Below are 21184 nucleotides of genomic sequence, written 5' to 3'. Positions count from 1 at the left end.
TGTGCTCAACCTCACATTAAAGAAGTTCTTCCTCATGTCTAAGTGGACCTTCCTGGGCATCAGTTCCTGCCCGTTCCTCTTGTCCCATTGCTGGACCACCCCCGAGCAGAGCCTGGTCCATCCTCTGCCCCCTCCCTGCAGGCACTGACAGACAGGGATGAGGTCCCCTGTCAGCATCTCTCGAGGTTGAACAGCCCCAGCTCCCTCAGCTTGTCCCAGAGATGTCCTCTCTTTGTCCCAGAGATGCTCCAGTCCCTTCAGCATCTTTGTAGCCTCCACTGGACCCTCTCTGAAGCTCCATGTCTCACTAGAGCTTGGTAGATGCCCCATCTGGAGATGGTGAGGGAGCACAGCTGGATGGTGGGAGCTGTTGGATGCCACTCTGGCTCGGGGACATCAAACAACACCAGGTCCCTGGGTGAGGGGACATCTGTGGGGACAGGATGCCCTGGGAAAACATCTCCCACTCCAGAGCCTGTTTAGTACCTTGTAGTGTGGGCACAGCCTGGGGATCCTCAAGGCAACCAGAACCCATCAGGTTTGGGGCCAGGACATAGGGTGTCCAACAGCTGAGCACCAGCAAGGAGGAGGAGGGAGAGGGAAGGTCTTGTTTGGTCATGGAAGGACCAAATTCCTACAGGCAACCAAGAACGTGACCCAGCACCTGCGGCAGGATGAGGGAAGCTGAGGCACGATGAGGAAATTTAGGGAAAGGAAGGAAGAGCAGTCCCCCCTGCAAGGTTGAATTGATGCCTGTGCTCTGTGGGCAAAGACAAGCTTGGGAGAAGGGCAGGAGAGCCAGGAGAAAACGAAGGATGAGGAGGGAAAACCTCCCCCTGTGCTCAGGAGAAGGATTCAAACTCAGAGGTGAGATGGGACCTTAGGGAGACAAGTGGAGGAACAGACACAGCTCTACCTGCCCGACCCCAGGACAGGGAGAAGAAGGGAGGGAGAATTTCACTGGGAAAATATCCCCTGGGATCGAATCCAGGGCTGATGCTGGAGCAGCAACACAACTCCGCTGCAGCAGCCTGGGAGGTGCAGCCTTGTCACCCTTGGTCAGAGCAGGTACGTGGTTCAGGTGTCCTCCAAGGGTCTCATGGGGTCAAAGAGGACAAGGAGGCACATTCCCAGGAATGCTGATGAATTTTAGCCTCTGCCACGAGGAACCTGCATGGAAATGCCTCCAAAGTCGCTGCCTGGTGGCACTGGAAGGAGACAGAGCGAGTGGGACTCTGGGCTTGAAGAGCTGCTCTGTCCCTTGTTATTTTTTGCTGTTTGATAAGATCCTGGTGATGTTTCCTGTGGATTTAAAGGTCCTTTGTGCAGTGAAAAAGCAGCGGGTCAAATGCTCGTGTCTAAATATACACCCATAAAATTCATTGGAAACAATAACAGAAGTGATGACCCGGCACTTTTCCCCTCCCTGCCTGTCAGACCTTCCTGTGCAGTGCTGAGAGGATGGATTTGAGAGGATGGTTTAATGTATGGATGGGGGAATATGGATAAATGAAGCAGAAATGGATGGAGACGGGATCGATGGGCTCCCCACACACCCCGACTCCTGTCAGTTCTCAGTCAGACCCAAAAACATCCAGACTGCCTAAAGCTTTCCCAAAGCTTTGGAAGGGGGGGGTGAAACACTGGCACAGGTTTCCCAGAGAGGTGGTGGATGCCCCATCCCTGGAAACATCCAGTGTGGGGTTGGATGGGGCTCTGAGCAACCTGTTCTGGTTGAAGATCTCCCCGCTCATTGCAGGGGGGTTGGACTTTAAAAATCTCTTCCAACCAAACTGTTCCAGGATTCCAGGATTCCATCCCCATCCTGATGCTGATTTCCATTGTGGGAACAACAGGATTGGTGCAGACAAAGCTCAGGAACTGATCTCTCCTGGAATGGAGAACAATTTCTCTCTCAAAAGGATACTGTCATAAAACGCCCCTCATGCAGACCCTAATTCTAACCCATGGTTAGAAAAAGAGGCTAAAATGTCTCTTAAGCCCTAAAATGTCTCTAAAATCCCTCTTAAAAGATGGGAGGATCTCAGCTCCTCCTGTCCCTCCACTCCCACTGCAGCAACACAAAGCCACCACCATGGAAAACCAGGAAAAGAGTATTGGATAGAGGAAGATACGCAGGGATGGGTGACAGGCAGGACTTGCACTCCTACACTAAGTCTGAGATGCTGCATCTTACCAGGCCAAGCATCAGTTTTTATTTCCCAAGTTAAGCTGGACCAGTCTATGGAAGGCTAAGGCTGAGCTCTTCCTTGGTATTTGCTGGAAGCACATCCAGGAATATGGTGGGGGAGGTGATTGGAGCTCTCACTCTCCATGCAGAGCAGATCCCGCTGAGAACTTCGAAATTCTCCTCACTGAGCTCCTGAGCACGACTCCACCCCAAGACCTCCAGAAGGGACGGAGATGGGAAAGGGAGAGGGAGGCAAAAGGTTCTGGGAATGTTTAGGGAAAGGCCACACATCAAGAATAAACCACAGACCGACCACAGAAGGCATCGTGTCAGAATCAAAGAACGTCTGTGCCCACCCAGCCACCTTCACCACACCCCCTCTTCTTCCTCTTCGGAGCAGCAATTCCCCAACTGGACTTTGGTTCCAATCCCAGGAGGATTTTTAGCCAGCTTAGAGTATTCCCAGAGTTTTTCTGTTGCCGCTCATCCCACCCCTTGTCCCAGGTTGGATTGGTTCCAATCCCAGGAGGATTTTTAGCCAGCTTAGAGTATTCCCAGAGTTTTTCTGTTGCTGCTCATCCAACCCCTTGTCCCAAAGTGCTCTTGAATGGAGGTGTCTGTCCCTGGAAATTCCAGCTGGGGGGGGGGGGGACACTGTGGCTCTTTGTTGCCAAAACAGTCAATAAAGACTGTATTCCATAAAAAAGAAAAACTGCCACGGAGAGGTTTTGGAGCAGAATGGTGTTAAATCCATGTATCCATATTTTTCCCTCAATTGATTCCCTTCATTCACCCCCAGTTGGGATGAAGCCACTGATTCCCAGGACCAGGGATGTCCCTTCCTCTGAGGGAAAGATGGGAAGAAGGAGGAAGGGTTAGGCAGGTGTAGGGATGTTTTCCCTATTCCCAAAGAGGCCAGAGACTACTCCTGCACCATTCCCAAAGCTCTTCCAAGCCTACAGCACCAATACAGTTAAAGTGCTCTTTGGTGTCGTGTTGCTTTGGCTTCCCAGGAGCTTCTCAGGCTCCGAGGGGGACTCTGGCACACGGCATTTGTCTCCCAACACATATTGATCTCCAGCTCCGGAAAAATGATTACACTCGACCCCAAGGCTGCCCTCGCTCCACTGGCTGAGTTGGAGAGCAGGAAGAGCCGGGAAAAGCCGCGGAGGGAATTCCACGGGGGTAGGAAACGGGGTGCTGGGAGATTTGTTCGGAGGTGAGCGGGTAAAATCCGCGGGGCTCTTCCCTTGGGGCGGGATGGAGGTGGGAAAACGCTCTGCTGATGGAGCCACATGGTTGTGGAAGGATCACAGGGATTTGGGCTGAGGGTTTCAAGGCAGTTGTGGGCAAAGGCAGCAGATTTTAGGCATTTTAGGTGAACTTCCAGCAGTCAGGGAGCTGGATAATGGAGGTGGATAAGGAGTTGGACTTGAGGATCCTTGGGGATCTTTCCAGCTCAGGATATTCCCTGTTTCTAACATATTAATTCAGGATGTGAATGTGGAAGGATCGAGGATGTGGCTGGAGAAGACTCTGGATTGTAACAGTTCCTTCCCACTAAATCACTGCAGACCTGGGCAGAACCAGGGAGGTGGAGCAGGAATCACCCTGGATATCATGGAATCGTTTAGGACGGGAAAGACCTCGAAGGTCATCGAGTCCAACCCTAAATCTATAAGTGGCAAGGCCAGAAAGGTAGCTGGACAGCCCATCCCAAGTGTCCCTTCTTGGGAGGACTCCTTGGGATCAGGAATGCTTGAATCCATTGGGTAGGAGGAGCAGAGGGAGCTGGGAGAAAACAGCAAGGAAGCACAGACCAGGATTCCCCTACGGAGTCCACTGGAATGTTGTAGGTGGTGCTGTCTCCCTCCTGCTCCTCCAAGCTCAGCCCCAGGATGATGATCCTGGTGTCCATCAAACCCTTCGGCCTCCCTTTCCCACTCACAGAGCCCAGGTGGAGGCACATTTGGAAGGATATGGAATTGGGCTTCCTTGTGGCCAACAGACTGGAAAGCTGCCCTTGGAATTGCAATCCTATATCCTAAATTACTTCAAGGTCCTGATGAAAGGCTTCGAGCCAGGAACCTGCACCAGAAGCCACCAACCAGGCCAACAAGGCATGGACCAACTTATGGACCTGTTGATGGAGATTGTTGTGCTCAAAAACATGGATTTGTCTCTGCTCTTTAGGAAGAACTGCTGGGAAAAGCGAGTAGCTTGGCTTGCAAAACGTGGAAGATTCTCATGGAGCTGGGACTGGGAATTAATCTCCCATACCATTGCTGGAGGGCAACATGGATGGGAGTGTTCCCAAGAAGCCATTCCCAAGGGATTTAAGGTGGCAGTTCCAAAATGGGCTGTTCCAGGCCCTCGGCTCCAGGGACAGAGAGTGGTTTTGGGGGAGGCTGGAAGTAGAAAAGCAACAATGGGGTTGGATATTTCTCATCCCGGGGAAGATGAAGGATGAGAGGGGATGAAGGGACTTGGAAGGTTCAGCTGTACCTGTGGGTGAGATGTTGAGTCCCCAAGTGTGTCCTCTGCTCCAAGACAACCCTCAGAGAAGGACAAGGAGAGGGAAGAGGCCTTGGGTCTCCCCATCACGGGGTGACGCCGGTTTGCCGGGAGAAGGGAACGGGAAGGGAGACTCCGGGAGACTCTTCTCTCCCTCAGCCACCTTCCCTTGCCTGGATACCATCCTGGAGCATGAAAAAACCCCACCCCTTCAAACAGAAACTAATCCTTTTGCAGGCTGCCCTGAATTAGGACCCGAAGAAAGAGCCTGGCTCAGAAGTCTGGTGCTCGCCTGGAGCTCCTGAGAAAAGAGGGAAAAAACAGAGGGATATCACCGGAGCTGAACTTATCGGTGCGCCGAGCTGGGGAGGGCTTCGCTTCCAGCACAGGAGGGTTATCAGGGGATTTGCTGCCGTTTGCAAAAACTTCTGCCTGGCTCGGGAGAGATGGTGGGGGGGGAGGGAGAGGTTTTCCAGCAGTCAGCAGAGCGCGATTTAGCATCTGCAGAGTCGAAAACGACCCCGGCGATTACGATTCCTTTAGGGGGACCTGGATTTCGGATTTTCCCGGATGGAGATGCTGCTTGAGGGGGTGAGGGGGGGGGGCACAAAAAGGGTTGGAGAGGGGACAGCCGATGCAAAAGGCATTATTTCAGAGGGCAAAGGCTTTGCTGGTCGCAGCTGTAATTAAGCGTTGCCTCGGAGCGATGGATTCAGGTCTGAGGTTGGGGGTGATGGGGAAACTCGCCTCCTGTGACTCTAAAAGGAGCCAGGAGTGAGTCATTTGGGGCTCAGTTTAGCCCTGATGAAACCCTTGAGTGGGAGGATCTGGGTGACCCCAAAACGTGGAAAAGAGAAGGTTTTGGGGTGACCTAATTGCGGCCTTCCAGGACCTGAAGGGAGCCAAAAAGAAAGAGGGAGAGAAATTATTTACGAGGCTCTGGAGTGACAGGATGAGGGGGAATGGCTTCAAACTGACACAGAGGAGGTTTAGATGGGATGTAGGGAAGAAATTCTTCCCTGTGAGGGTGGGGAGGCCCTGGAAGAGGTTTTCCAGAGAAACTGTGGCTGCCCCATCCCTGACAGTGTCCAAGGCCAGGTTGGAGGGGGCTTGGAGCAACCTGGGATAGTGGAAGGTGTCCCTTGTTGGAACAAGATGATCTTTAAGGTTAAACCAATCCACCTTTAAATGTCCCTTCCAACCCAAATTATTCTATGATTCTACAAAAACTTTAAACTTATTTCATGGAGGAGGGACCTCTTCTGGAACACAGATGTGGAATTGCAAGGGAGGAAAGCATGGGATGAGGACAAAACCCTTCTGAGCGACAAGAAAAGGTCTTTGGAGGGAAACATCAGCGTCTGAGGCGGACCCTGTTGAACACAGACAAGTCAGGGATGGTGGGGAGAAGGAAAAAGTGAAAGAAGGAGATTTCTGCTCATTTTTTCCAGTCCTGATTTCCAGGGGATCAAGATTGTCCTAAAGAGCGGGACAGGACTCCAGACAAGGCAGCATTTGTGAGGTCCAGGAAACTCAGGCTCCTAAATCCAACATGTGGCTGCCCCGAGGGGGGAAAACTGCTCCAAGACACCCTCCAGAGCCCTCCTGGATGTGTATCAGAGCTGGACAAAACCCTCTGAGTCGTTTCCCAGAGCTGGGGAACGGAGATGTCCATCCCTTCTGACCCGCTTGGCACGTCCATCTCGGCCTGGCATTCCTCCCCTAGGGGCTGCCCTCCACCCCTGGGGTGGCAGGGGCTGGGCACGGGGTCTCAAATATCCCCCTCCTTGTCCCCCCCAGGTCTCCCTCCCCTCCCTCAGGGCACCTGCCCCGGGGGCTGCTCAGCCTCCTGGGCCCCGGGTGCTGTCAGAAGACACCCTGGCTGGCACCCAGGGCTTGTCACCCGATGCGTCCCCACCTCCCACCGGGGAGACACTGAGCTCAGCCCCCACCCACGGGCTTCCCCCAGGGGTTACCAGCGGTCCCGCAGTGGGAAATTTCTCTGGAAAAGCGGAGTTATCCCGCCCCGCCCGCATCATTCCCGCCATTCCCATGCCACCAGGGTGACACTGGGCATCCCTGGAAAAGTGCTGGGTGGAAAGAACTGAAGGTTTTCACAGGGCAACCGGTTTTAGGGTAGGAAATTTGGTGACCTTGGAGGCGTTTTCCAGCCTGGGTGGTTTTTAGGACTCGGGTACGGAGCCGTTTGGGTTGACGTCATGGAGAGAAGATGCCCCACGTCTCACCCTCACCCAGGGGGGCCTCCCTGCTGAAAGGAGCATCTCCAAATTCCTGGAGGCGCGTTTGAGCCGGCACAGACTGTACTGGGAGGCACAACGAGCCACGAGCTGCAGGGATCCGCTTACAGTGCCCGGGCGGCCTGGCACGGGGAGGCTCCAGCAGGAGGAACCTTCTCCTGGGATATGTCAGAGTCCTGGGATATATCCGAGTCCTCCAAACCAGCCCGGCCAGAGGTCCCAGCAGCCCAGCTAAGGTTTCATCCTGGAGGGACAGGTGGGTCACGGCTGGCAGCCTGGAAAATCCCACGCCCAGAGGGGATGGTGGAGCTTCCTGCAGGGCTGAGGGGGATAAAGAGCAAGTCAGGCATCCCCTCCTGATCCTGATCCCTCTGTCTCCCTGTTTTTCACAGGGTGGTCACAGAATCCTTTGGGTTGGAAAGGAACTTCACTTCCAGGCTGAGTTTGAATCTGACCTGGGACTAGATTGGAGCGTGATCTTCTAATCCTTGAGCGACTCCAGGCTGAGTTTGAGTCCAATCACGAGCACAGAGTTTTGGGAATGATGCAGCTCCAAAGGGTCCTTTGCTGCTGGAGGCTGGTAGTGGTCACTTCGGATTTTATCCATCCCAGGGATAACCCAAACTCAGGGATTAGGGATTAGGGGGATCAGTGGCAGAGCTGGAGATGGCAGTGGGAGCTCCTGGGCATGACGTGGGGGCAGTTTGGGACCTGCTCCTTGAGAATGGCTTCTTCTCGTGGGGGATTATGAAAATGGGGGGTGTTTTCACTGCTACTTGATTGTTATTTTAAAATAAAAGAGAGATTGCAGGAGGGACTCATCCCTCCCAAAGCAGATTTCCGTGCTCTTCAGGATGTTTCTGCTTCCCAAGAGAAGAACAGTCCCTGCTGGAGGGTCAATTCATCTCCTCTGGCCTTTGATGTCTGCAGGAGAGCAGATGAATCACACCTGAAAATGCCCAAAAGACTCCAAGAGGAGCTGCTGGGACTTCCCAGAGGTTCTGCTGCTCCACAGATATCCCGGTAGAGGTGATGTGGACCCCACTCATCCTTGGGTTTGCGATGCCAGGGGCTCATTCCGGCCCCACACCTGGAGCTGGGACTTGATTTGAGCAAGATCTTCAAATCCTTGAGCAACTCCAGGCTGGGTTGGAATCCAATCACCAGCACAGAGTTTTGGGAGTGATGCAGCTCCTTTGCTGGAGGTGGGAGCTGCCACATCCTATTGGAGCCCTGAGGGCATCCCAGGGATCACCTGAACTCAGGGATTAGGGGCAGTGGCAGAACTCCCTTGGGCTGGAGGTGGGAATGGGAGTCCCTGGATAAATTTGAAAGCTGCCAGGTGACCTGGTCATCACTTGGAATGCACCAAGGATGTGGGATACCATCCCTTTTATGGGATGTGGGTTGTCTGGTGGGATCTAGGAGTCAAAGTGGAATTATTCATGCCATGGAGACTTGGTAAAGTATAAAATCCACTCATTTTCCCATTTGACTGTTTGTCCACCTGTCTGTCCATTTATCCTTCTGTCCATCTATCCATCCATCCATAGAACCATCATGGAATGGTTTGGGTTGGATGAGACCTTAAAAGACAATCTCATTCCAACACCCTGCCATGGGCAGGGACACCTTCCACTATCCCAGGTTGCTCCAAGCCCCATCCAACCCTGCTTTGGACACTTCCAGGGATGTGGAAATGGGGCTTTGCAAGCTTCCTATCCCTTTCCTAAACTTTTAGACCTCTCATCCCACTGATGCTGCTGTGTGACTGCACCATCCCATAGCCCATCCAAAGCACACCAAGGATTCATGGATGTCCAGCCTGGAGAGGAGAAGGCTCCAGGAAGATCTTAGAGCACCTTCCAGGGCCTAAAGGGACTCCAGGAGAGCTGAAGAGGGACTTTGGACAAGGGATGGAGGGACAGGACACAGGGAATGGCTTCCCACTACCAGAGGGCAGGGATAGATGGGATATTGGGAAGGAATTCCTGGCTGGGAGGGTGGTGAGGGAGTGGCACAGGTTGCCCAGAGAAACTGTGGCTGCCCCATCCCTGGAAATGTTGGGAGGGGCTTGGAACAAACTGGTCCAACCCCCCTGGAATGAACAGGAACATCTTCAACTGGATCAGGTTGTTCCAAGCTGAACCACACTCTGCTGGAGAAGGAATCCATCTGGTCTGGATCCAATGGAACGGAGCAGGTGATGGAATTCCACTGTCCAGGAACGTTCTAAATTGTCCCTATGGATGCAACAGGTGAATCCCTGCCCTCATGGCACAGCAAGGGATCCCTGCTGTCATTCCCATTCCCAACAGGTTCACCCCATCCCACCGAGCCCATCCCAAGCTGGACAGGCAGCGGAATGCAAAGATGGAAGTTGGGATGTTCTCAGAGAGGCACTGTGAGGGTTTTCCAGCTCAAAATTACACCAGGGCTGTTCACCTTCCAGCTCCTGGAGCCAGGGGGAGATGCTGATCCAACATTCCCATCCATGGGAAGAAAGCATGGAGGAAAGAGGAGGGAAGGATCACGCCCAGGTGAAGCCACCAGCACCTGGGGACACTCCAGGACATCAGAGGTGTCCTGATGGCACAACTGGATGTTTCCACCTCAGGAGGCTGCAGGGAAATGATGGGAATCTTGCCAGGAGTGACCCCTAAAGGCTGCCAGGCTGAAGAAACCCAAAGAGAGGGATTTTCCTAAGAAAACAAGGGAGTGTTGGAGCAGAGGGAGGAGAGGGGAGGAGGCTCCTGGTCTGGATAGGTGACCCTGGCTGGGATTCGTGGATGTGCCAGTGTGGGATTCCCAGTGATTCCCATGTCTGCAGGACAAGGATGATGTTTGCTGGAACAGGGACAGCCCAGATGTGGTTTCAGGGGATGCAGCTCCTTCTCGTGTGTCAGGAGCCCTTTCCTTATCCCAAACGGGACATTCAGAGCCATCACTGATGGCAAACAGGGAACAATTCCATCAGATGGGACCTTTAAGCACCTCCAAGGCTGTTCCTGTGCAAGATTCTGATTCTCTGGGATCATCTGGGATCTCCCTGGTGTTACCATCACAGTCGAGTAGTGAAGGAACAGGATCCAGGCTGTAGGAGCAGGATCCATAGCGGAGGAACAAGATCCATAGGGAAGAAACGGGATGCACCGTGAAGGAGCAGGATCCACAGGGGAGGAGCAGGATTGATATTGAAGGAGCAGGATCCATGGTAGAGGAGCAGAATCCAGAGCGAAGGAGTAGGATCCATAGGGAAGAAACAGGATGCACAGTGAAGGAGCAGGATCCAGAGGGAAGGAGCAGGATCCAGAGTGAAGGAACAGGATCCATAATGGAGGAGCGGGATCCAGAGTGAAGGAACAGGATCCATAGGGAAGGAACAGGATGCACAGTGAAGGAACAGGATCCATAGGGAAGGAACAGGATGCACAGTGAAGGAGCAGGATCCAGAGGGAAAAATAGGATCCAGAGTGAAGGAAGAGGATCCCTAGGGAAGGAACAGGATGCACAGTGAAGGAGCAGGATCCAGAGTGAAGGAGTAGGATCCATAATGAAGGAGTAGGATCCATAGGGAAGGAACAGAATCCATAGGGAAGGAACAGGATCCAGAGTGAAGGAGCAGGATCCAGAGCGGAGGAGCAGGATCCACAGAGAAAGAGCATCATCCCCAGTGAAGGAGAAGGATGCATAGGGAAGGAGCAGGATCCATAGTGGAGGAGCAGGATCCATAGGGAAGAAGCAGGATTCATACTGAAGGAGCAGGATGCACAGTGGAGAAGTAGGATCTATAATGAAGGAGCAGGATCCAGAGTGGAGGAACAGGTTCTACAGTTGAGGAACAGGATCCAGAGTGGAGGAGCAGGATCCAGAGTGAAGGAGCAGGATCCAGAGTGAAGGAACAGGATCCATAGGGAAGGAACAGGATGCACAGTGGGGGAGCAGGATCCAGAGTGAAGGAGCATGATCCAGAGTGAAGGAGCAGGACCTGCCCCTCTGAGAGACTGCACCTCCACCCTGGAATGGGCAAGTCACCTCCCCCCCCATCCCAGGGATGTTTTCAAAGCTGCTCTTGGCTCCGGGTAACCCGAGAGGCAGTAAAGTTAAAATCACTCATCGCAGGCCGGTGCAGGGGGGAGATTAATGAGCTCCGACCGTGACATGTGCTCCCAAAACTGTGAAGTGACCAACTCATCGCCCGGAGGCCCCAGCCGGGAGAATCCCGGGAATACACAAAGCCGAGGAGCCCAGCCAGCCGCGGGGTGCTTTGCATTCCCGCTTTGGGGCAGAGTTTGCTCTTCTTTTTGTCCTCTGATCTTCCATCAAAACATCCTGTTCCTTTCTGGGCAGGGCTTTTCCTCTGCGGGTGGGTTTTGGGCACTGCTTTGTCCCACAAAGTCCCCGTTTCCCCCACCCCTGCACGATTCCTTCGGCTCCCTGATCCACGGGGGGATTGTCTGGATTCTCTGAGGGAGGGAACGAGATTTTTTGCTTAAAAAAAATAAAATAAAAGTTGGTTGGAAAAGACCTCTGAGATTGTGGAGTCCAACCTCAGCCCCAACACCACCTTGTCACCCAGTGCCACATCCAGGCTCTTCTACCAGAACGTGGACCCCCAAAAATCCCTGCAGTGCCCAGGGCACTACAAGAAATTTGGCAGAAATGGGGAAATTGGACCCAAAAAGGGAAGTTAAAGCTTAATTTGGAAAGGCCTCCGCCCTGCAGAGTGAAAAGCAGCATTTGGCAGGTTCTCTGGGGGGCAGGAGGCCACGGTGATGGGCACATCTGTACCCCAAGGGGCAGTTGCCACCTGAATTTGCCAGGATTAATCCCCCCCCGGAGAAGTCAAACCCCATTTCAAAGGGCTCAGTTGTCCCCGTGGGAACACCCTCCTCAGCTCTGCCTCTGCCAGGGACCAGCTCTGGGAGTGTCCTGGAGCCAGCAGGGCCACATCACAGGGTCCTGGTGCTCTTGCCGGGCCCTAACCCGTGGGGAGAGCCCCTCAGTGGGCTGAGGGGCCAGGAGGGCAGAGTCTGTGGATAGACAGGCACAGCTCCAGGCCCAGAGCTATTCTGGATGTCTCATTTTCCCTCCCGTGCTCCGTCAATCGGTTTTCCCTTGGCTCTTCCCCAGTGGAATCGGCCTCTCCCTTAACAGGCTGGAGGAGCTGCTCTTCTCCCCCCTCCCAAGGTCATCCTGCCTCCAAACCATTCCTTCCATGGGTCCAGGTGTGCAGGAAGGACCCACCACTCACACCACAGGTGCCTTCAGCCCTGGGCATCTGCAGGGGAAAAGCCACCAAATCCTTGGAAGCTGGAAGGTTCCGCTGGGCAGGAACATCTGGGGAACACCCCAGGCCTCACCAGACGCGTGGGGATATGAAACACCCTCTACTCCCCTCACCCCTTTCCCACCAATAAATCCAAAACTGTTTAATCCAAAGTGTGAGGATTAAAATCCGAGAGGAATTGGAGCAAAGCCACCAAAATTCCTGGTGGTGTTGGGTTTTGCCCACGGCAGCTCCGGGCCTGAGGTGGGAGCCCACAAATCCCTCAGGATGCCGCTTCGCCTTCTCCTTTTTGGAGCCATCAGGCTCCTCCTTCCATCTGCTTTTTAAAATTTCTTCCAAGGAGAGGCAGGACAAGGAGACATTTCCACCAGATGGTTCCCACAAGGGGTGTCGTGGAGTCATGGGATCATGGAATGGTTTGGGTTGGAAGGGACCTTCAAAATCATCTCATTCCAACCTCCTACCATGGGCAGAGACACTTTCCACTAGCCCAGATTGGTCCAAGCCCCATCCAGCCTGGCCTTGGACACTTCCAGGGATCCAGGGGCAGCCACAGCTTCTCTGGGCAACCTGTGCCAGAGTCTCCCTACCCTTACAGGGAAGAATTCCTTCCCAATATCCCATCTAACCCTGTCCTCTGTCAGTTTGAAGACATTTCCCCTTGTCCTGGCTCTCCAGGCCCTTGTAAATAGTCCTTCTCCATCTTTCTTGTCAGCATCTTCAGGTCCTGGAAGGCCACAATTAGTTCTCCCCAAAGCCTTCTCTCCTCTAGGCTGAACAATCCCAACTCTCCCAGCCTTTCCTCCCAGCAGAGCTGCTCCATCCCTCTGATCACCTTGGTGCCTCCTCTGGACTCACTCCAGCAGTTCCATGTCCTTCCTGTGCTGGGAATCCCAGAGCTGGAAGCTCCAGAGTGGAGCAGAGGAGCAGAATTCTCCCCCATCTTGTGAAATTCCCAAGGGTCGGTTCATCATGTGGGCAAAGACAAGGACCCTGCATTGGATGGGATGATATTCCAAGTGTTTGTCTGCTCCCAGCAATCCAGACAAGACTCCCTGCACCTGAAGACTCCATGGATCCTGAGGATCCATCTGCTCCTTCAGAGCCTCCAACGAAACTCTCTGGTCCAGGAGACAAATCCAGACCAGTCCAAGGCTGGCTTGGACAGGGCTTGGAGCAACCTGGTTTGGTGGAAGGTGCCCCATGGCAGGGGTTGGAACTGGATGATCCTGAAGGTCCCTTCCATCCCAAACCATTCCAGGATTTTAGGTGTTCAAGACCTTGGGACAGAGTCAGTGTTTCCATGGGGATTTTTACCTTCTTTGGTGTCTCTGTCCAGGAAGTTTGGCTGTGCAAAGTCTCCTCTGGGTGGGATTATCCCAGTTCTACTGGTCTTGCAGGGGGAAAACAGCTCTGGCTGCATTGTCCTGGTGGGGACAATTGGTGTCCAGATGTTTTGGACTTGGGAGAAACTGAGTTTCAGGAAGAGCTAAGTGAGGAGGGAATGCCTCCTCATCCAGCACCACATCCCAGTGAGTTCCGATTCATACCGGGGCATTGAGAAGGAGTGTTTTAAGATCACTTAAAAAGCATTTTAAGATCACTTAAGAGGTGTTTTAAGATCACTTAAGAGATGTTTTAAGATCACTGAAAGAACCACAGGCAAAGGTCTCAGCAAAACCAGGTTTAATATAAAAGCAAAAGCACGATAAGTTGATTGGCAATGTTTGCTCAAACCCTACCAATCTAAAATCCAAATCGGCCCCAAAATTATCTGTGTGGAGCCCCAGGAGGGCAGGGATTGAAGAGAAAAGGATGAGGGTGAAAAGGAATAAGGAAGAGACTCCTGTTGAGGCACAAGGTTCAGAGCAGACCTCCTTGTTAAACTAAGCAGCCTTGGATTTGACCAACTGTTCAGGCCTAAAGGTTTGACAGCACTTAAACTTAATTGATAGCTTAAGTTAAACAATTTAACAAAGGGTTCATGTAGGATTTGTAACAGTGACCCGCAGGCCTGACTTGCTTACAAATCTAAAGTACTTTAAGAACAAAACCCTTCAAAACAGTGTTAAAAGGCTCCTTGTACCCCAACTTTAACCCCAAATTACTGGAGTCTAAACCTGTTCTTGGAGTCAACCCTGTGAGATCCTTACAATTCCCAGACTGAAGGAGGTGGAAACCTTTTCTTCTCTCTCTGAGAAAGGTTGTCTGGGATTCCAGGGTCTGTGCTGAGGAGAAAAATGAGTCCAGTTGTAGGGACTGGACAGGGAATTTCCTTTGGGCCAACATTGCCCTTCATCCCTCAGCACCAGGGTGATGGGAAGGGGGAGAGGGGGAGACGTAGCACTGGTGGGAAATGGTAAAAAACTGTGGGTTTGTCACTGCAAATGCTGAAGTCACTATTTTTAGGGGGTGGAATCACACTTGGGAAGGTGCAAATTGTGGTAGGAGCAGCACTGCACAAGTGGTGCAGCTCTAAGGATGCAGACACGTCAGGGAGTGAGAATGTCTTTTATTAATGCATTACCCAAAAATACTGCCAATGTACCCAAAAATACCCCCAATGTACCCAAAAATACTCCCAGTGTACCCAAAAATACCCCCAATGTACCCAAAACCAGCCCCAGCCCTTCCTCTCATTCCCACCTGTAGGAAAAGCCCTTCCAGTGCAGGATTAATTTAATAGCACCAAATCCCTGGGTCTTCCCCGGATAAATGTTCCAGCTGGATGAACCTTGTTCAGGGCTCTCCATTTCCAGTCCCAAACCACTGAACTGGGAAGTCGCTCCATTCCTTTCTCCTGTGAGCTGGTCTGGGTGACATTTCCAGGTTCTTCTTGGAATCAGAGGAATGTTGTGAGGGAAACAACCTCTCGGACATGATTGCCAGAGGTGACAGTGTTTGGGAGAGAACAGGCAAGGCCAAGTTGGCGTCTGTGGGACACTGAAACAGGGTTTGGTTCCATCAATACCTCAGGAATTACCTGCTTTTCCCTGGTTAAAATCCCGCTCATCCCATCTTTTCAGAGAGGAAACATTCCAGGGAGGTTTTCAGGAGGCTAGGTGGGGATAGAGGAGTTTATTCCCAATTTGCCAGGACAGAAAATGATCCTTTAAACAAACCAGGCCTCAGTTTATGAGGCTTCAGACACCCTCTTGCAGGAAGAAAAACCTCAAAACCAAACCCAAAGGGAAAAAAAACCAAATAAAAATAATTTAACGAAAAGCCCCGTATTTTAGAATTTCCATAAACATTTTTCAGGAGGGTTTTCAGGAGGCTGGGTGGGGATAGAGGAGTTTGTTCCCAAGACAGAAAATGATGCTTAAACAAACCAGGCCTCAGTTTATGAGGCTTCAATCGCCTGTGTGCTTTCTCAGGGAGCAAAAACTCAACCTACCCCAAAAAGAAGGCACATCAACATTCCAAGGGTTTTCAGGAGGCTGGGTGGGGACAGGGGAGATTGTTCCCAATTTGCCAGGACATAAAACAATCCTTAAACAAACCAGGCCTCGGTTTATGAGGCTTCAAACACCTGCTTGCAGGAAGAAAAACCTCAAAACCAAACCCAAACCTGAGGGGAAGAAACAGAAGTAAAGGGGGAAAAATCATATTTTAGCACACCCATAAACATTTTCAGGAGGCTGGGTGGGGATAGAGGAGTTTGTTGCCAATTTGCCAGGACAGAAAACGATCCTTAAACAAAGCAGGCCTCAGTTTATGAGGCTTCAAACACCCGCTCGCAGGGAGAAAAACCTCAAAACCAAAACCAAACCTGGGGAAAAAAAAAATAAGTAAAAAGAATTTTAAAAAAGCCCCATATTTTAGCATTTCTATAAACATTTTCAGGAGGGTTTTCAGGAGGCTGGGTAGGGATAGAGGAGTTTGTTCCCAAAACAGAAAATGATGCTTAAACAAACCAGGCCTCAGTTTATGAGGCTTCAATCACCCGTGTGTGTTTGCAAGGAGAAAAACCTTGAAACCAATCCCGAAAAAAAGCCCCATAAACATTCTGGGGGGTTTCAGGAGGCTGAGTGGGAACAGAGGATTTTGTTCCCAATTTGCTAGGACACAAAACGATCCTTGAAACAAACCAGCCTCAGTTTATGAGGCTTCAATCGCCTGTGTGTGTTCGCAAGGAGAAAAACCTCAAAACCAATCCCAAAAAAAAGCCCCATAAACATTCGGGGGGGGGAGTTTCAGGAGGCTGAGTGGGAACAGAGGAGTTTGTTCCCAATTTGCCAGGACACAAAACGATCCTTTAAACAAACCAGCCTCGGTTTATGAGGCTTCAAACACTCGTGTGTTCTCCCTGTGTGCTTTCACAGGGAGAAAAACCTCAAAATCAACCCAAAAAAAAAAAGCCCCCTAAACATTCCAAGGGTTTTCAGGAGGCTGGATGGGGACAGTGGAGCTTGTTCCCAATTTGCCGGGACACAAAGCCGTCCTTAAACAAACCAGCCTCAATTTATGAGGCTTCAAACACCCGCTCGCAGGAAGAAAAACCTCAAAACCAAACCCGCACCTGGCCGGGAGGGGGGTGGGAAACAAAAACCGAGTAAAAAGAATTAAAAAAAAAAAAAAACCAAACACAAAACAGCCCCATATTTTCGAGTCAGCTGAGAAGTGACAAAGTAATTTGCTGCTGGCAGTCTATCACGGCAGTCTAATTCCCAGTGACACCATTCAGCTGCTGACTACACGAACTGTCAGAGTCAATTAGCCGGGAGCCGGCGGCGCAAAGTGTTTACGGGGGCTAAAATTCACTCCGCACGCGGCGAGGAAGTGAGGAAAAAAAAAAAAAAAAAAAAGAACGGCTCGGAGGGAAGGGGGGAAATTCAAGTGGCTGCTTCTGTCGCCTGGAATGGCAGGGAGAAATTCTCCGGGTTGGATTTGGGCCGTGGGAAGGCGAAAAGTGGCTCTTTAGTTGAGGCGGGTTGTAAATTTTATAATTTGCTGTTAATAGTTATGAGATTTATTGTAATTATAAGTGTTATAGTGTGTGTTACATATATTATATATTTTTCATGTGCATTTATATATATAATATATTTATATATTATGTGTAATGTTATAATATATACAATATATTATATATATTTATGTTATATTTTAATAATATATATTTATAATAGTTATTTTTATTAAAATATTAGCATTATATATTATATATAATTATAATAATATATAATCATAATAGTTATTATAATTATAAGTATTAGAATTATCTATTCATATATAGTTATATTGTAATTATAATAATATACAATATTATATATTATTATATATTGTATATTATATAATTATATATAATATATTTGAATAATATATTATATACAATATATTATAATAATATCTTATATATTATTATATATAAGATATATTACATTATATTATATATAATTAGATATGGTATATATAATGATATATTGTATATATAATATATAGTATATTATTGTATAATATATGTATTGTATATTATTATATTATTAGATAGAATAAAAAATATAATATATTATTATATATAGTAATTCTATATAATATATTCTATATATTATATAGAATATAATTATAATAATATTATAATAATATTATAATGATTATATTTGGACATTACCTTGTTGGGCACATCCAGCCCCAAACCCTTCCCATCGTCCCACCCTCAGACCCACCTCCCAAATTTGGTGGTCCCAAAACAACCTCCCCCTTCATCCCCATCCTCCTCCTCCTCCTCACCTCTGTCCTTCTTGACATAGTTGTGACTTCTTCTGAGTATTTTGCCTTGGTTACATCAAGTACAGCCCCCCCGTTACGTCTTTTCTGAGTGCATTTTCTCCAGATCAGCTGTTTTTTCCCCTCACTCCAGTCTTTTCCCATTGGAATTCTCGACGAGGAACGGGAAACGACATTTTCAGGAATCTCGTGCTGGAGTAAAAGAGCTGTGATAAAGTCTCGATAGCACAGATTTTAAGGCGTCGCTTCAACGCCAACCATCGTCTCTGTGGTGCCCTGGGATGGCAGCAAGGCCTGGAGGGCCGTGGGAGCTGGAAAGGGAAGGCAGCAGGACCAGGAGAGATGGGACACGGGATGCCGTGGCCGGCTGGAGGAGACAAAGGAGCTCTGGGCTTCTCCCTTCCCTGCAGAAGGGGTTTGGAGAGGCAAGGAACGGGCAGGCACAGCTCCAGGATGGTGTGGATTCATCTAAGGATACTTAAAATTGGAATAATCCATCTGTCCTGCCTTCAAGGCCACAGGGAGCTGCGTGGACACCGTCCCCAGGCCACCCTCAACACCCTTCATGTGTCACAAGGAGAAGAAATCTGAGCAGAGGGAGGACAGTGGGGCAATTCCCTGAAGTCAGGATCCATCCAGGGGCAGGGAGAAATAGGGAAATGGATGCCAGAGTGCAGGCCTGGATGAGGAAACCGTTATGACGGTGTGGAAATGGATCTTCAGCCCACAAGCGAAGAGGTACAGAGGGGCATCAAGAAGCTTCCAACAGCAGAAGGATGTGGAGCTGATGGGTGAGGGCAGAGGAGGCCACAGGGATGATCCAAGGGCTGGAGCTCCTCTGCTCTGGAGCCAGGTTGGGAGAGCTGGGAGTGTTCACCTGGAGAAGGGAAGGCTCCAGGGAGACCTGGAATTCCAACCCCCTGTGCAACATGGTCTTGGACACTTCCAGGGATGAGGCAGCCACAGCTTCTCTGGGAATTCCATCCCAGTCCCTCGCCACCCTCAGAGGGAAGAATTCCCTCCCAGTATCCCATCTAACCCTGCCCTCTGGCAGTGGGAAGTCATTCCCTGTGTCCTGTCCCTCCATCCCTTGTCCCAAGTCCCTCTACAGCTCTCCAGGAGCCCCTTTAGCCCCTGGAAGGCCTGTCCAACTTGGCCTTGGACAATTCCAGGGATGAGGCAGCCACAGCGTCTCTGGGAATTCCCTCCTGCCTCTTCTACACTCCAGATGCTTTTGAAGGTGCCTTCCAACCCAAATCAATCCATGGTTTTATGATTCTTAAGTGCTTCTGCTTCACAGAAAGAACGGTGAGGCATTGGAAGGGGCTGCCCAGGGAGGTTTGGTGTCCCCATCCCTAGAGGTGTCCAAGGAATTCCTGGACGTGGCACTCGGTGCTCTGGGCTGGGGGACAAGGTGGGGATGGGGCACAAGTTGAACTCGATCTTGGAGGTCTTTTCCAACCAAAATTTTGTGATTCTGTTTAAGGAACATCCCGCTCAGTCCTTCCCTGTGGCCCATCTCCCTGTCTCTCTGGATATTTTCCAGGTGCTCCAGGGCTGGTTGGAGCTGAAATGCTCCAGGCCTGGTCTGGGACAAGGACATTGCTTTTGGCTTTTGCTCTGCCCTGGGCTTTGCATCTCTGATCCACGGGGAGCAGGAACCACTCGTGTGGGTTCCTAAACATCTCCCACCTATCCAAGGGCACGTGGGGAACAGGGAGAAGCAGAAAGCCAAGGCCCAGGGCCCAAATTTCTCATTTCAGCCCCGGCATTTGCTCTGAGAAAGGAGGGAATTCTTGCCCAAACTGAGGACAAGGACTTCTTGTCTCTTCCTCAGTGTCTCCCATCACTCTGCTTTAGGTCCTCCGGGGAAACACTATTTTCCTGAACACCAAACTGGATGACAAGCCACAGGTTGGACTTGATGATCTTCTGGAGGTCTTTTCCAACCTCGGTCATTCCATGCCTCCATCCTATAGGTCTATTCCAACCAAAAAGATCCCATGATTCTGTGACTTCTGACCGGCTGGGCCAGAAAGTCCAATCAATAGACGTTTTCTGAAGCTCAATAATCAAAAGGCTCCTCACTCTGCTGCGGTTTTGAGATGAAAAACAAAGTACAGAAAACACAAAAGTGTCTGTGTCATTCAACGTTCTTTTCTTCTGCATCAAAGCAAAGCAGGGGATTTTTGGAGATTCACAGAAAATTATGGGGAGCGTTTTTTTTCTTGTGCAGAGATTTTCCTTCCCCCTTTCATAATTATTTTTTTCCTCCCTTTCCTCCTTCTTTGCTGATGGAGAAATAAAAAAGTAGGGAGGTTGATTTTGATTTTTTTAAGGGGAACAGAAATGAAAAAAAAAAGCCAAAAGACAAGTGCAAAGACAATATCAGGCAGTAAATGTAGTCAAAAGGTACAGTTGCTTTTTCTTTTGGTATTTTGTACAGAAATTCTTCCCTTTCTGCAGCAGAACCAAAACCCAGGAGAATCTCTGGCTGATCCTGAGATTGTCTCCAAAAGCTGGTCCTGGCTGCTGTGCTCTGGACATAAAATCATGGAATGCTTTGGGTTGGAAAGGACCTGAAAGATCATGGAATTCCAACCCCCTGCCATGGCCAAGGACACTTTCCATTAGCCCAGGTTGCTCCAACCTGGCCTTGGCCACTTCCAGGGATCCAGGGGCAGCCACAGCTTCTCTGGGCAACCTGGGCCAGGGCCTCCCCACCCTCACAGGGAAGGATTTCTTCCCAATATCCCATCTAACCCTGTCCTGTGGCAGTTTGAAACCATTCCCCCTCATCCTGTCACTCCAGGCCTTTCTCCATGTTTCCTGTAGCTCCTTCAGGTCCTGAAAGGCCACAATTAGTTGCCCCCAAAGCCTTCTCTCCTCCAGGCTGAACAATCCCAACTCTCCCAGCCTTTCCTCTCAGCAGAGCTGCTCCATCCCTCTGCTCATCCTGGTGCCTCCTCTGGACTCTTTCCAACAGCTCCATGTCCTTCCTGTGCTGGGATCCCAGAGCTGGATGTAGGATTCCAGTTGGGATCTCACCAGAGAGGAGCAGAGGGGCAGAATCCCCTCAACAGCAGATTCAGGCTCCTGCTGTGTCACCTCAGGGAATGTGTCCCTTGGAAGGTACAAATTCACTGGAATTTTGACAAAAGTTTTTTAATTCCAGGCCACAAACCCTTCCCTCCTCCCTGG

Source organism: Chiroxiphia lanceolata, chromosome 1, assembly GCF_009829145.1.
Source record: "Chiroxiphia lanceolata isolate bChiLan1 chromosome 1, bChiLan1.pri, whole genome shotgun sequence".
NCBI classification, from domain to species: Eukaryota; Metazoa; Chordata; class Aves; order Passeriformes; family Pipridae; genus Chiroxiphia; species Chiroxiphia lanceolata.
This window is presented reverse-complemented; position numbering follows the sequence as displayed.